Below are 16,532 nucleotides of genomic sequence, written 5' to 3' on the forward strand. Positions count from 1 at the left end.
CGGGCATCGCAGGGGTGATGGGTGTCACGAGGTGACAGGCATCACAGGAGTGACGGGTGTCACAGGGTGATAGGCATCGCAGGGTGACAGGTATCGCAGGGTGACGGGTATCGCAGGGTGACGGGTAACACGGGTGACGGCTATCACAGTGATGGGTAATGCAGCGGTGACGGGTATCACAGGGGTGATGGGTATCGCAGTGACGGGTATCATAGGGGTGACGGGTATCGTAGGGATGACGGTTATCGGAGGGTGAGAGGTATCGCAGCGGTGACGGGTATCCATAGTTGTGACGGGTATCACAGTGGTGACGGGACCACGGGTGACGGGTATCACAGTTACAGGTATCGTAGGGTGACAGGTATCACGGTGATGGGTATCGCACGGGTGATGGTTATCACAGGATGTCGGGTATCGTAGGGGTGACTGGTATCATGGGTGACGGGTATCACGGTGAAAGGTATCACAAGTGACGGATATCACAACGTGACGGGCATCACAGGGGTGACGGGTATCACGGGTGATGGGTATCACAGGATGACGGGCATCGCAGGGGTGACAGGTGTCACGGGGTGACAGGCATCACAGGGTGATAAGCATCGCAGGGTGACAGGTATCGCATGGTGACAGGTATTGCAGGGTGACAGGTAACACGGGTGACAGCGATCACAGTGATGGGTAATGCAGCGGTGACAGGTATCACCGGGGTGACAAGTATCGCAGTGACAGGTATCGTAGGAGTGACGGGTATCGCAGGGTGACGGGTATCGCAGTGTGACGGGTATCGCAGGGGTTGACAGGTATCAAGGTGACGGGTATCGTAGGGGTGACAGGTATCACAGGGGTTGACAGGTATCAAGGTGACGGGTATCGTAGGTCTGACAGGTATCACAGGGTGACGGTTATCACAATGTGATGGGTATCACAATGTGACGAGTATCGTAGGGATGACAGGTATCACAGGGGTTGACAGGTATCAAGGTGACGGGTATCGTAGGGGTGACGGGTATCACAGGGTGACGGGTATCACAATGTGACGAATATCGTAGGGGTGACAGGTATCACAGGGGTGACCGGCATCACAGTGACGGGTATTGTAGGGGTTACGGGAGTCGCAGAGTGACAAGTATCCTGGGGTAACGGGTGTCACAGGGTGACAGGTATCGCAGGGGTGATGGGTATCGTGGGGTGACAGGTATCGTAGGGATGACGGGTATTGCAATGTGACAGGCATCACGGGTGACGGCTATCACAGGAGTGACAGGTATCACAGGGGTGATAGGTATCACAGGAGTGACAGGTATCGGGGTGACGGGCATCGTTGGGGTGACGGGTATCGTGGGGTGACAGGTATGTCAAGGTGATGGGTATCTTAGGGGTGATGGGTATTGCAATGTGACGGCATCACAGGGGTGACGGGTATTGTGGGCTGACGGCTATCACAGGAGTGACAGGTATCACAGGGGTGATAGGTATCACAGGAGTGACAGGTATCACAGGGGTGACGGGTATCGTTGGGGTGACGGGTATTGTGGGCTGACGGCTATCACAGGAGTGACAGGTATTGCGGGGTGACGGGTATCGCAGGGGTGACGGGTATCGCAGGGGTGATGGTTATTTCATGGTGATGGATATCATTGTGATGGTATCACACGGTGACGGGCATCACGGGTGGCGGGTATTGCAGGGGTAACGGGTTTCATGGTGTCGGGTATGACAGGGTAATGGGTATCATGGGCTAATGGCTATCACAGGGGTGACGGATATCGAAGGGGTGACAGGTATCGCATGGTGACGGCTATCACAGGGGTGACGGGTATCACGGTGACGGGTATTGTAGAGGTGACAGGTATCGCGGGGATGATGGGTATCACAGGGTGACAGGTGTTGCAAGGGTGATGGGTATCACAGTGGTGACGGGTATCACCGGCATGACGGGTATCACGGGGTAACGGGTATCACTGACGGGTTTCATAGTGGTGACAGGTATTGCAGGGTGACAGATATCATGGGTGACGGGTATCACAGGCTGATGGGTATCACAGGGTGAAGAGTGTCGCAGGGATGACGGGTATCACAGTGGTGACGGGTATCGTAAGGGTGACGAGTATTGCAGGGATGACAGGTATCACTGGGGTGATGGGTATCGCAGGGATGAAGGGTATTATGGGGCTCTGGAGAGAGTGGAGAGGAGGTTTACAAGAATGTTGCCAGTGTTAGAAAAGCGTAGCTACGAGGAGAGATTGGGTAGGTTGGAGTTATTTTCCTTAGAACAAAGAAGGCTGAGAGGTAACTTGATTGAGGTGTACAAAATTATGAGGGGAATAGATAGAGTGGACAGGATAAAATTGTTACTCTTGATGGAGAATTCTAGAACCAGGGGACATAGATTCAAGATAAGTGGCAGAAGGTGTCGGGGGGGACGATGAAGAACTTTTTTACACAGAGGGTAGTGAGTGTCTGGAATTCGCTACCCAAGTTGGTGGTAGAGGCAGAAACTTTAAACTCTTTTAAAAAGTACCTGGATCTGCACCTAAAGTGCTGTAAGCTGCAGGGCTATGGGTCAGTTGCAGGAAGCTGGGATTAGAAAGGGCACCTGGGTGTCCTTCGACTGGCATGGACAAGATGGGCCGAATGGCCTCCTTCTGCGCTGTAACTTTCCTATGGTTCTATGGGTGACTGGTATCGTAGGGGTGACGGTTATCGGAGGGTGAGGTGTATCACAGGGACGGTGGGTATCGCAGGGGTGATGGGTATCACAGTGGTGACGGGATCACGGGTGACGGGTATCGCAGAGTGACATGTATCACAGTTACAGGTATCGTAGGGTGACAGCTGTTACGGTGATGGGTATCGCACGGGTGATGGTTATCACAGGATGTCGGGTATCGTAGGTGTGACGGGTATCACGGGTGACGGGTATCACGGTGACGGGTATCACGAGTGAAGGATATCACAACATGACAGGCATCGCAGAGGTGACGGGTATCACGGGTGATGGGTATCACAGGGTGACGGGCATCGCAGTGGTGATGGGTGTCACGGGGTGACAGGCATCACAGGAGTGACGGGTGTCACAGGGTGATAGGCATCGCAGGGTGACAGGTATCGCAGGGTGACAGGTATCGCAGGGTGACGGGTATCGCAGGGTGACGGGTAACACGGGTGACGGCTATCACAGTGATGGGTAATGCAGCGGTGACGGGTATCACAGGGGTGATGGGTATCGCAGTGACGGGTATCGTAGGGGTGACGGGTATCGTAGGGATGACGGTTATCAGAGGGTGAGAGGTATCACCGGGATGGTGGGTATCGCAGGGGTGACGGGTATCCATAGTTGTGACGGGTATCACAGTGGTGAAAGGATCACGGGTGACGGGTATCACAGTTACAGGTATCGTAGGGTGACAGGTATCACGGTGATGGGTATCGCACGGGTGATGGTTATCACAGGATGTCGGGTATCGTAGGGGTGACTGGTATCATGGGTGACGGGTATCACGGTGAAAGGTATCACAAGTGACGGATATCACAACGTGACGGGCATCACAGGGGTGACGGGTATCACGGGTGATGGGTATCACAGGGTGACGGGCATCGCAGGGGTGACAGGTGTCACGGGGTGACAGGCATCACAGGGTGATAAGCATCGCAGGGTGACAGGTATCGCAGGGTGACGGGTATCGCATGGTGACAGGTATTGCAGGGTGACAGGTAACACGGGTGACAGCGATCACAGTGATGGGTAATGCAGCGGTGACGGGTATCACCGGGGTGACAAGTATCGCAGTGACAGGTATCGTAGGAGTGACGGGTATCACAGGGTGACGGGTATCGCAGTGTGACGGGTATCACAGGGGTTGACAGGTATCAAGGTGACGGGTATCGTAGGGGTGACAGGTATCACAGGGGTTGACAGGTATCAAGGTAACGGTTATCGTAGGTCTGACAGGTATCACAGGGTGACGGTTATCACAATGTGATGGGTATCACAATGTGACGAGTATCGTAGGGATGACAGGTATCACAGGGGTTGACAGGTATCAAGGTGAAGGGTATCGTAGGGGTGACGGGTATCACAGGGTGACGGGTATCACAATGTGACGAGTATCGTAGGGGTGACAGGTATCGCAGGGGTGACCGGCATCACAGTGACGGGTATTGTAGGGGTTACGGGAGTCGCAGAGTGACAAGTATCCTGGGGTAACGGGTGTCACAGGGTGACAGGTATCGCAGGGGTGATGGGTATCGTGGGGTGACAGGTATCGTAGGGATGACGGGTATTACAATGTGACAGGCATCACAGGGGTGACGGCTATCACAGGAGTGACAGGTATCACAGGGGTGATAGGTATCACAGGAGTGACAGGTATCGGGGTGACGGGTATCGTTTTGGGTGACGGGTATCGTGGGGTGACAGGTATGTCAAGGTGATGGGTATCTTAGGGGTAATGGGTATTGCAATGTGACGGCATCACAGGGGTGACGGGTATTGTGGGCTGACGGCTATCACAGGAGTGACAGGTATCACAGGGGTGATAGGTATCACAGGAGTGACAGGTATCACAGGGGTGACGGGTATCGTTGGGGTGACGGGTATTGTGGGCTGACGGCTATCACAGGAGTGACAGGTATTGCGGGGTGACGGGTATCGCAGGGGTGACGGGTATCGCAGGGGTGACGGTTATTTCATGGTGATGGATATCATTGTGATGGTATCACACGGTGACGGGCATCGCAGGGGTGACAGGTGTCACGAGGTGACAGGCATCACAGGGTGATAAGCATCGCAGGGTGACAGGTATCGCAGGGTGACGGGTATCGCATGGTGACAGGTATTGCAGGGTGACAGGTAACACGGGTGACAGCGATCACAGTGATGGGTAATGCAGCGGTGACGGGTATCACCGGGGTGACAAGTATCGCAGTGACAGGTATCGTAGGAGTGACGGGTATCGCAGGGTGACGGGTATCGCAGTGTGACGGGTATCACAGGGGTGACGGTATCATGGTGACGGGTATCGCATGGTGATGGGCATCACAGGGTGTAGGGCATCACAGGGTGAAGGGCATCAGAGGGTGACAGGCATCACAGGGGTGACGAGTATCGCAGGGTGACGGCATCAGAGCAGGTTTCGCAGGGGTGATGGGTATCACAGGGTGACAGGTATCACGGTGACGGGTATCGTAGGGTGACGGGTGTCACAGGGTGACAGGCATCATAGGGTGACGGGTATCTCAGAGTAACAAGTATTACACAGTAACAAGTATTGCAGCGGTGACCCGTATCTCAGGGGTAACGGGTATCACATGATGACGGGTATCACAGGGTGACAGGTGTCATGGTGTTGGGTATCGCAGGGTGACGGGTATCGTAGGGGTATCGGGTGTTGCAGGGGTGATGGGTGTCGCAGGGGTGATGGGTGTCGCAGGGGTGACGGGTATCATAATGGTGACGGGTATCCCTGGGTGACAGGTATCGTGGGGTGACAGGTATCACGGAGACAGTTATCATAGGGTGACAGGTATCGCAGGGGTGATGAGTATCGCAGGGGTGATGGGCATCACAGGGTGACAGGCATTACAGGGGTGACGGGTATCACGGCGACAGTTATCGCAGGGTGATGGGTATCGCAAGGTGACGGGCATCAGAGGGTGACGGGTATCGCAGGGTGATGGGTATCGCAGGGTGACAGGTATCAGAGGGTGATGGGCATCAGAGGGTGATGGGTATCACAGGGTGACGGGTATCGCAGGGTGACAGGTATCAGAGGGGAACGGGCATCGCAGGGTGATGGTATCGCAGGGTGACGGGTTTCGCAGGGTGACGGGTATCATGGAGACAGGTATCGCAGGATGACAGTTATCGTAGGGTGACGGGCATCAGAGGGTGACAGGCATCACAGGGGTGATGGGTATTGCAGGGTGATGGGTATCACAGGATGACGGGCATTACAGGGGTGACAGGTATCATGGAGACAGGTATCGCAGGATGACGGTTATCATAGGGTGACGGGCATCACAGGGTGACGGTTATCGCAGGGTGACAGGCATCAGAGGGTAATAGGTATCGCACGGGTGAGGGGTATCAGAGGGTGACGGGTATCAGAGGGTGACGGGTATCGCAGGGTGATCGGTATCAGAGGGCGACAGGTATCACGGGGTGACGGGTATCGTAAGGTGACGGGTATCGTAGGGGTGAGGGGAGTTGCAGGGGTAACGGGTGTCGCAGGGGTGACGGGTATCACAGGGTGACAGGTATCACAGTGATGGATATCGTAGGAGTGACCGGTATTGCAGTGGTGACAGGCATCGCAGGGGGACGGGTATCAGAGCTGACGAGTATCATAATGGTGACAGATATCCCTGGGTGACAGTTATCGTGGGGTGACATGTATCGCAGGGTGACGAGTATCGCGGTGTGACAGGTATCAAGGGGATGGATACCATAGGGGTGACAAGTATCACATAGTGACAGTTATCGTAAGGGTGACAGGTATCGCAGGGTGACAGGTATCACGGTGACAGTTATCATAAGGGTGACAGGTATTGCAGGGTTGACGGGCTTCGCAGAGGTGACGGGTATCACAGGGGTGACTGGCATCGTGGGGTGACGGGTGTCACAGGGTGACAGGAATCATAGGGTGATGGGTATCTCAGAGTAACAAATATCACACAGTAACAGGTATTGCAGCGGTGACCCGTATCTCAGGGGTGACGAGTATCACATGATGACGGGTATCACAGGGTGACAGGTGTCACGGTGTCGGGTATCGCAGGGTGACGGGTATCGTAGGGGTATCGGGTGTCGTAGGGGTGACGGGTGTCGCAGGGGTGACGGGTGTCGCAGGGTGACGGGTGTCGCAGGGTGACGGGTGTCGCAGGGTGACGGGTATCACAGGGTGACATGTATCACGGTGACGGGTACCATAGCGGTGACGGGTATCGTAAGAGTGACAGGTATCATAGGAGTGACCGGCATTGCAGTAGTGACAGGCATCACAGGGTGACGGGTATCTCAGAGTAACAAGTATCGCACAGGAACAGGTATTGCAGCAGTGACCCGTATCTCAGGGGTGACGGGTATCACATGGTGACGGATATCACAGAATGGCAGGTGTCACAGTGTCAGGTATCGCAGGGTGACGGGTATCGTAGGGGTATTGGGTGTCGCAGGGGTGACGGGTGTCGCAGGGTGACGGGTATCACAGGGTGACGGGTATCACAGGGTGACATGTATCACGGTGACGGGTACCATAGCGGTGACGGGTATCGTAAGAGTGACAGGTATCATAGGAGTGACCAGTATTGCAGTAGTGACAGGCATCACAGGGTGACGGGTATCTCAGAGTAACAAGTATCACACAGGAACAGGTATTGCAGCAGTGACCCGTAACTCAGGGGTGACGGGTATCACATGGTGACGGATATCACAGAATGGCAGGTGTCACGGTGTCAGGTATCGCAGGGTGACGGGTATCGTAGGGGTATTGGGTGTCGCAGGGGTGACGGGTGTCGCAGGGTGATGGGTATCACAGGGTGACATGTATCACGGTGAAGGGTACCATAGCGGTGACGGGTATCGTAAGAGTGACAGGTATCATAGGAGTGACCAATATTGCAGTAGTGACAGGCATCGCAGGGGAACGGGTATCACAGAAGTGACGGGTATCATAATGGTGACGGGTATCCCTGGGTGACAGGTATCGCGGGGTGATGGGTATCACGGTGACAGTTATCATAGGGGTGACAGGTATCGCGGGGTAACGGGTATCACGGTGACAGTTATCATAGGGGTGACAGGTATCGCAGTGGTGACGGGCATTACAGGGGTGACGGGTATCACGGCGACAGGTATCGCAGGGTGATGGTTATCGTGGGGTGATGGGCATCATGGGTGACAGTTATTGCAGGGTGATGGTATCGCAGGGTGATGGGTATCGCAGGGTGATGGGCGTCGCAGGGTGACGGGCATCAGAGGGTAACGGGTATCACAGGGTGACGGGTATCGCAGGGTGACAGGTATCGCAGGGTGACGGGCATCAGAGGGTAACGGGTATCGCAGGGTGACGGGTATCGCAGGGTGACGGGCATCAGAGGGTAACGGGTATCGCAGGGTGATGGGTATCGCAGGGTGACAGGTATCGCAGGGTTATGGGCATCAGAGGGTGACGGGTATCACAGGGGTGACAGGTATTGCAGGGTGACGGGCATCACAGGTGACGGGTATTGCAGGCTGGCGGGTATCGCAGGGGTGACGGGTATCACAGGGGTGATGGATATCACGGTGACGGGTATCGCAGGGTGACGGGCATCAGAGGGTGACGGGCATCACAGGGTGACGGCATCACGGGTGACGGCTATCGCAGGGTGATGGGCATCAAAGCAGGTATCGCAGGGGTGACAGGTATCGCAGGGTGACAGGTATCAGAGGGCGACGCGTATCACGGGGTGACGGATATCGTAGGGGTGACGGGTATTACAGGGGTGACGGTTATCACAGGGTGATAGGTATCGCTGGGTGACGGGCATTACAGGTGGTGATGGGTATCGCAGGGTGTCGGGCATCACAGGGTGAAGGGCATCACTGGGTGATGGGCATCACGGGTGACGGGTATCGTAGGGGTGACGGGAGTCACTGAGTGACGGGTGTCGCAGGGTTGAAGGGTATCACAGGATGACAGGTATCACGGTGACGGGTATCGTAGGGTGACAGCGGTCACAGGGTGACAGGCATCATAGGGTGACGGGTATCTCAGAGCAACAAGTATCACACAGTAACAGGTATTGCAGCGGTGACCCATATCTCAGGGTTGACGGTTATCACATGGTGACGGATATCACAGGGTGACAGGTGTCACGGTGTCAGGTATCGCAGGGTGACGGGTATCGTAGGGGTATTGGGTGTCACAGGGTTGACGGGTGTCGCAGGGTGATGGGTATCACAGGGTGATATGTGTCACGGTGACAGGTACCATAGCGGTGACGGGTATCGTAAGAGTGACAGGTATCATAGGAGTGACCGGTATTGCAGTAGTGACAGGCATCACAGGGGGACGGGTATCACAGAGGTGATGGGTATCATAATGGTGACGGGTATCCCTGGGTGACAGGTATCGCGGGGTGACGGGTATCACAGTGACAGTTATCATAGGGGTGACAGGTATCGCAGGGGTGATGGGTATTGCAGGGGTGATGGGTATCACACGCTGACGGGCATCAGAGGGTAACAGGTATCGCACAGGTGATGGGTATCAGAGGGTGACGGGTATCAGAGGGTGACGGGTATCGCAGGGTGACGGGTATCACGGCGATTGGTATCACAGGGTGACAGTTATCGCAAGGTGACAGGTATCAGAGGGTGACGACTATCAGAGGGTGACGGGTATTGCAGGGTGATGGGTATCGCAGGAGTGATGGGCATCACAGTGATAGGTATCACAGGGTGACGGGTATCGTAGGGTGACGGATATCAGAGGGTGACAGGTATCGCAGGGGTGATGGGCATCACAGTGACAGATATCACAGAGTGACAGGTATTGTAGGGTGACGGATATCAGAGGGTGACCGGTATTGCAGGGTGATGGGTATCACAGGAGTGATGGGCATCACAGTCACGGGTATCATAGGGTGACAGGTATCACAGTGAATGGTGTATCATGGGGTGTCGGGTATCGTAGGGTGACGGTATCGTAGGGGTGACGGTTATGGCAGGGTGGCGGGTATCGCAGGGTGAAGGGCATCACCGGTTGACGGGCATCACGGGTGACGTCTATCGCAGGGTGATGGGCATCAAAGCAGGTATTGCAGGGGTGACGGGTATCGCAGGGTGATTGGTATCGAAGGGTGACGGGTATCAGTGGGCGACGGGTATCATGGGGTGACGGGTATCGTAGGGGTGACGGGAGTCACTGAGTGACGGGTGTCGCAGGTTTGATGGGTATCACAGGGTGACAGGTATCACGGTGACGGGTATCGTAGGGTGACGGGTGTCACAGGGTGACAGGTATCATAGGGTGACGGGTATCTCAGAGTAACAAGTATCACACAGGAACAGGTATTGCAGCGGTGACCCGTATCTCAGGGGTGACGGTTATCACATGGTGACGGATATCACAGGGTGACAGGTGTCACGGTGTCAGGTATTGCAGGGTGATGGGTATCGTAGGGGTATTGGGTGTTGCAGGGGTGACGGGTGTCGCAGGGTGATGGGTATCACAGGGTGACATGTATCATGGTGACGGGTACCATAGCGGTGACGGGTATCGTAAGAGTGACAGGTATCATAGGAGTGACCGGTATTGCAGTAGTGACAGGCATCGCAGGGGGACGGGTATCACGGTGACAGTTATCATAGGGGTGACAGGTATCGCGGGGTAACAGGTATCACGGTGACAGTTATCATAGGGGTGACAGGTATCGCGCGGTAACGGGTATCACGGTGACAGTTATCATAGGGGTGACAGGTATTGCAGTGGTGACGGGCATTACAGGGGTGACGGGTATCACGGCGACAGGTATCGCAGGGTGATGGTTATCATGGGGTGACGGGCATCATGGGTGACAGTTATTGCAGGGTGATGGGTATCGCAGGGTGATGGGTATTGCAGGGTGATGGGCATCGCAGGGTGACGGGCATCAGCGGGTGACGGGCATCGCAGGGTGACGGGCATCAGAGCGTGACGGGTATCGCAGGGTGATGGGTATTGCAGGGTGACGGGCATCACGGGTGATGGGTATTGCAGGGTGACGGGTATCGCAGGGGTGACAGGTATCACGGTGATGGGTATCGCAGGGCGACAGGCATCAGAGAGTAACAGGTATCGTACGGGTGACGGGTATCAGAGGGTGACGGGTATCGCAGGGTGACGGGTATCAGAGGGTGACAGGTTTCATGGGGTGACGGGTATTGCAGGGTGACGGATATCATCGGGGTGACGGGAGTCGCAGGGGTGATGGGTGTCGCAGGGGTGATGGGTATCATGGGGTGACGGGTATCGTAGGGGTGACGGGAGTCGCTGAGTGACGGGTGTCGCAGGGGTGATGGGTATCACAGGGTGACAGGTATCACAGTGACGGGTATCGTAGGGTGATTGGTGTCACAGGGTGAAGGTTATCTGGGGTGACGGGCATCATAGGGTGACAGGCATCAGAGGGTTACAGGCATCAGAGGGTGACAGGTATCGCAGGGTGATGGGTATCGCAGGGTGACAGGTATTGCAGGGTGACGGGCATCAGAGGGTGACGGGTATCGCAGGGTAATGGGTATTGCAGGGTGACAGGTATCACAGGGTTACGGGCATCAGAGGGTGACTGGCATCACGGGTGACGGTATTGCAGGGTGACGGGCATCACAAGATGATGGGCATTACAGGGGTGACAGGTATCATAGGATGACGGTTATCGTAGGGTGACGGGCATCAGAGGGTGATGGGCATCACAGGGGTGACAGTTATCGCAGGGGTGACGGGTATCACCGTGACAGGTATCACAGTGACGGGCATCAGATGGTAACAGGTATCATACGGGTGACGGGTATCAGAGGGTTACGGCTATCACAGGGTGACGGGTATCATGGGGTGACGGGTATCGTAGGGTGACGGTTATCATAGGGTGACGGATATCGCAGGGGTGACGGGAGTCGCAGGGTGACGGGTATCACAGTGATGGATATCGTAGGGTGACAGGTATCACAGTGACGGGTATCGTAGGGTGACGGGTGTCACAGGGGTGACAGGTATCACAGGGTGACATGTATCATGGTGACGGGTACCATAGCGGTGACGGATATCATAGGAGTGACCGGTATTGCAGTGGTGACAAGCATCGCAGCGGGACAGGTATCAGAGATGACGGGTATCATAATGTAGACGGGCATCCCTGGGTGACAGGTATCGTGGGGTGACATGTATCGCAGGGTTACGGGTACCATAGGGGTGACGGGTATCGCAGGGTGACAGGTATCACAGTGACGGGTACCGTAGGGGTGACAAGTATCACAGGGTGATGGATATCGTAAGGGTGACAGGTATCGCAAGGTGACAGGTATCGCGGTGACGGGTACCATAGGGGTGACAAGTATTGCAGGGTGATGGATATCGTAAGGGTGACTGGTATTGCAGGGTGACGGGTATCACGGTGACAGTTATCATAGGGGGTGACAGGTATTGCAGAGTTGCCGGGCTTCGCAGGGGTGACGGGTATCGCAGGGGTGACGGGTATCACAAGGGTGATGGGTATCACAGGGTGACGGGTATCACAGGGTGATGGGTATCACAAGGGTGACGGGTATCACAGGGGTGACGGGCATCACGGGTGATGGGTATCACAGGGTGACGGGTGTTTGTAGGGGTGACAGGTATCGCAGGCTGATGTGTATCACAGTGACTGGCATCACAGTGGTGACGGGTGTCGCAGGGGGACGGGTATCACAGAGGTGATGGGTATCATAATGGTGACGGGTATCCCTGGGTGACAGGTATCGCGGGGTAACGGGTATCACGGTGACAGTTATCATAGGGGTGACAGGTATCACAGGGGTGACGGGCATTACAGGGGTGATGGGCATCACGGCGACAGGTATCGCAGGGTGATGGTTATCGTGGGGTGATGGGCATCATGGGTGACAGTTATTGCAGGGTGATGGGTATCGCAGGGTGATGGGCATCAGAGGGTAACAGGTATCGCAGGGTGACGGGTATCGCAGGGTGACGGGCATCAGAGGGTGACGGGTATCGCAGGGTGATGGGTATTGCAGGGTGACGGGCATCACGGGTGATGGGTATTGCAGGGTGGCGGGTATCGCAGGGGTGACAGGTATCACGGTGACGGGTATCACGGTGACGGGTATCGCAGGGTGACGGGTATCGCAGGGTGACGGGCATCAGAGGGTAACAGGTATCGTACGGGTGACGGGTATCGGAGGGTGACGGGTATCACAGGGTGACGGGTATCAGAGGGCGACAGGTTTCATGGGGTGACGGGTATCGCAGGGTCACGGATATCGTAGGGATGACGGGAGTCGCAGGGGTGATGGGTGTCGCAGGGGTGACGGGTATCATGGGGTGACGGGTATCGTAGGGGTGATGGGAGTCGCTGAGTGACGGGTGTCGCAGGGGTGATGGGCATCACAGGGTGACAGGTATCACAGTGACGGGTATCGTAGGGTGATTGGTGTCACAGGGTGAAGGTTATCTGGGGTGACGGGCATCATAGGGTGACAGGCATCAGAGGGTTACAGGCATCAGAGGGTGACGGGTATCGCAGGGTGGTGGGTATCGCAGGGTGACAGGTATCGCAGGGTGACGGGCATCGCAGGGTGATGGGCATCGCAGGGTGACGGGCATCAGAGGGTGACGGGTATCGCAGGGTAATGGGTATCGCAGGGTGACAGGTATCACAGGGTTACGGGCATCAGAGGGTGACGGGTATCACAGGGTGACAGTTATCGCAAGGTGATGGGTATCAGAAGGTGACGGATATCAGAGGGTGACGGGTATTGCAGGGTGATGGGTATCGCAAGGTGACGGTATCGCAGGGGTGATGGGCATCACAGTGACAGGTATCACAGGGTGGCGGGTATCGTAGGGTGACGGATATCAGAGGGTGATGGGTATTGCAGGGTGATGGGTATCACAGGGGTGATGGGCATCACAGTGACAGGTATCATAGGGTGACAGGTATCACAGTGACGGGTATCACGGGGTGACGGGTATCGCAGGGTGACGGTATCGGAGGGGTGACGGGTATGGCAGGGTGGCGGATATCGCAGTGCTTGACTGGTTTCACGGGTGCTGACAGGTATCGCAGGGTAACGGGTATCTCAGGATGATGTGTATCACAGGGTGATGGGTATCACAGGTGACAGTTATCATAGGGTAATGGGTATGACAGGGTGATGGGCATCAGAGGGTGACGGGCATCGTAGGGTTGACGGGAGTCGCTGAGTGACGGGTGTCGCAGGGGTGATGGGTATCACAGGGTGACAGGTATCATGGTGACGGGTATCGTAGGGTGACGGGTGTCACAGGGTGACAGGCATCATAGGGTGACGGGAATCTCAGAGTAACAAGTATCACACAGTGACAGATATTGCAGCGGTGACCCGTATCTCAGGGGTGACAGATATCACATGGTGTCGGATATCACAAGATGACAGGTGTCACGGTGTCAGGTATCGCAGGGTGACGGGTATTGTAGGGGTATCGGGTGTCGCAGGGGTGATGGGTGTCGCAGGGGTGACGGGTGTCGCAGGGTGATGGGTATCATAGGGTGACATGTATCACGGTGACGGGTACCATAACGGTGACGGGTATCATAAGAATGACAGGTATCATAGGAGTGACCGGTATTGCAGTAGTGACAGACATCACAGGGGGACGGGTATCACAGAGGTGATGGGTATCATAATGGTGATGGGTATCCCTGGGTGACAGGTATCGCGGGGTGACGGGAATCACAGTGACAGTTATCATAGGGGTGACAGGCATCGCAGGGGTGATGGGTATTGCAGGGGTGATGGGCATCACAAGGTGACGGGCATTACATGGGTGACGGGAATCACGGCGACAGGTATCGCAGGGTGATGGTTATCATGGGGTGACGGTTATCGTAGGGTGATGGGCATCATGGGTGACAGTTATTGCAGGGTGATGGGTATTGCAGTGTGACAGGCATCATAGGGTGACGGGCATCGCAGGGTGACCGTCATCAGAGTGTGACGGGTATCGCAGGGTGACGGGTATCGCAGGGTGACGGGTATCGCAGGGTCACGGGTATCGCAGGGTTACGGGCATCAGAGGGTGACGGTCATCACAGGGTGATGGGCATTACAGGGGTGACAGGTGTCATGGCAACAGGTATCGCAGGATGACGGTTATCGTAGGGTGACGGGCATCACAGGGTTGACAGTTATTGCAGGGTTTCGGGTATTGCAAGATGATGGGCATCAGAGGGTGACGGGCATCACGGGTGACAGTTATCGCAGGGTTTCGGGTATAGCAGGGTGACGGGCATCACAGGGTGACGGGTATCACAGTGATGGATATCGTAGGAGTGACCGGTATTGCAGTGGTGACAGGCATCGCAGGGGGACGGGTATCAGAGGTGATGGGTATCATAATGGTGACGGATATCCCTGGGTGACAGTTATCGTGGGGTGACATGTATCGCAGGGTGACGGGTATCGCGGTGTGACAGGTATCGCGGTGACGGATACCATAGGGGTGACAAGTATCACATGGTGACGGTTATCGTAAGGGTGACAGGGATCGCGGTGACGGGTACCGTAGGGATGACAAGTATCGCAGGGTGACGGATATCGTAAGGGTGACAGGTATCGCAGGGTGAGAGGTATCACTGTGACAGTTATCATAGGGGTGACAGGTATTGCAGGGTTGACGGGCTTCGCAGGGGTGACGGGTATCACAGGGGTGACTGGCATCGTGGGGTGACCGGTATCGTAGGGGTGACGGGTATCACAGGGGTGACGGGTATCGTAGGGGTGACGGGTATCACAAGGGTGACGGGTGATGGGTATCAAATGGTGACGGGTGTTTGTAGGGGTGACAGGTATCGCAGGCTGATGTGTACCACAGTGACTGGCATCACAGTGGTGACGGGTGTCGCAGGGGTGACGGGTATCACGGGGTGACGGGTATCGTAGGGGTAACGGGAGTCGCTGAGTGACGGGTGTCGCAGGGTTGATGGGTATCACAGGGTGACAGGTATCACGGTGACGGGTGTCACATGGTGACAGGCATCATAGGGTGATGCGTATCTCAGAGTAACAAGTATCACACAGGAACAGGTATTGCAGTGGTGACCCGTATCTCAGGGGTGACGGGTATCACATGGTGTCGGATATCACAGGGTGACAGGTGTCACGGTGTCAGGTATCGCAGGGTGATGGGTATCGCAGGGTGATGGGTGTCGCAGGGGTGACGGGTGTCGCAAGGTGATGGGTATCACAGGGTGACATGTATCACGGTGACGGGTACCATAGCGGTGAGGGGTATCGTAAGAGTGACAGGTATCATAGGAGTGACCGGTATTGCAGTAGTGACAGGCATCACAGGGGGACGGGTATCACAGAGGTGACGGGTATCATAATGGTGACGGGTATCCCTGGGTGACAGGTATCACGGGGTGACGGGTATCACGATGACAGTTATCATAGGGGTGACAGGTATTGCAGTGGTGATGGGTATTGCAGGGGTGATGGGCATTACAGGGGTGACGGGTATCACGGCGACAGGTATCGCAGGGTGATGGGTATCGCAGGGTGACGGGCATCAGAGGGTGACATGTATCGCAGGGTGATAGGTATCGCAGGGTGACGGGTATCGCAGGGTTACGGGCATCAGAGGGTGACGGGCATCACAGGGTGATGGGCATTGCAGGGGTGACAAGTATCATGGCAACAGGTATCGCAGGATGACGGTTATCGTAGGGTGACGGGCATCACAGGGGTGACAGTTATCGCAGGGTTTCGGGTATTGCAGGCTGATGGGCATCACAGGGTGACGGGTATC

At 55.8% G+C, this 16,532-nt stretch overlaps 1 protein-coding gene across 3 annotated transcripts in view; it reads left to right on the plus strand.

Annotated features, from left to right (window-relative positions):
- The window catches only part of fbxw5 (F-box and WD repeat domain containing 5), a 401,196-nt gene that overhangs the window by 349,897 nt on the left and 34,767 nt on the right, over positions 1-16,532 (plus strand). The gene's annotated exons all lie outside the window — the stretch shown is intronic.

Source organism: Carcharodon carcharias, chromosome 8, assembly GCF_017639515.1.
Source record: "Carcharodon carcharias isolate sCarCar2 chromosome 8, sCarCar2.pri, whole genome shotgun sequence".
Lineage (NCBI taxonomy): Eukaryota > Metazoa > Chordata > Chondrichthyes > Lamniformes > Lamnidae > Carcharodon > Carcharodon carcharias.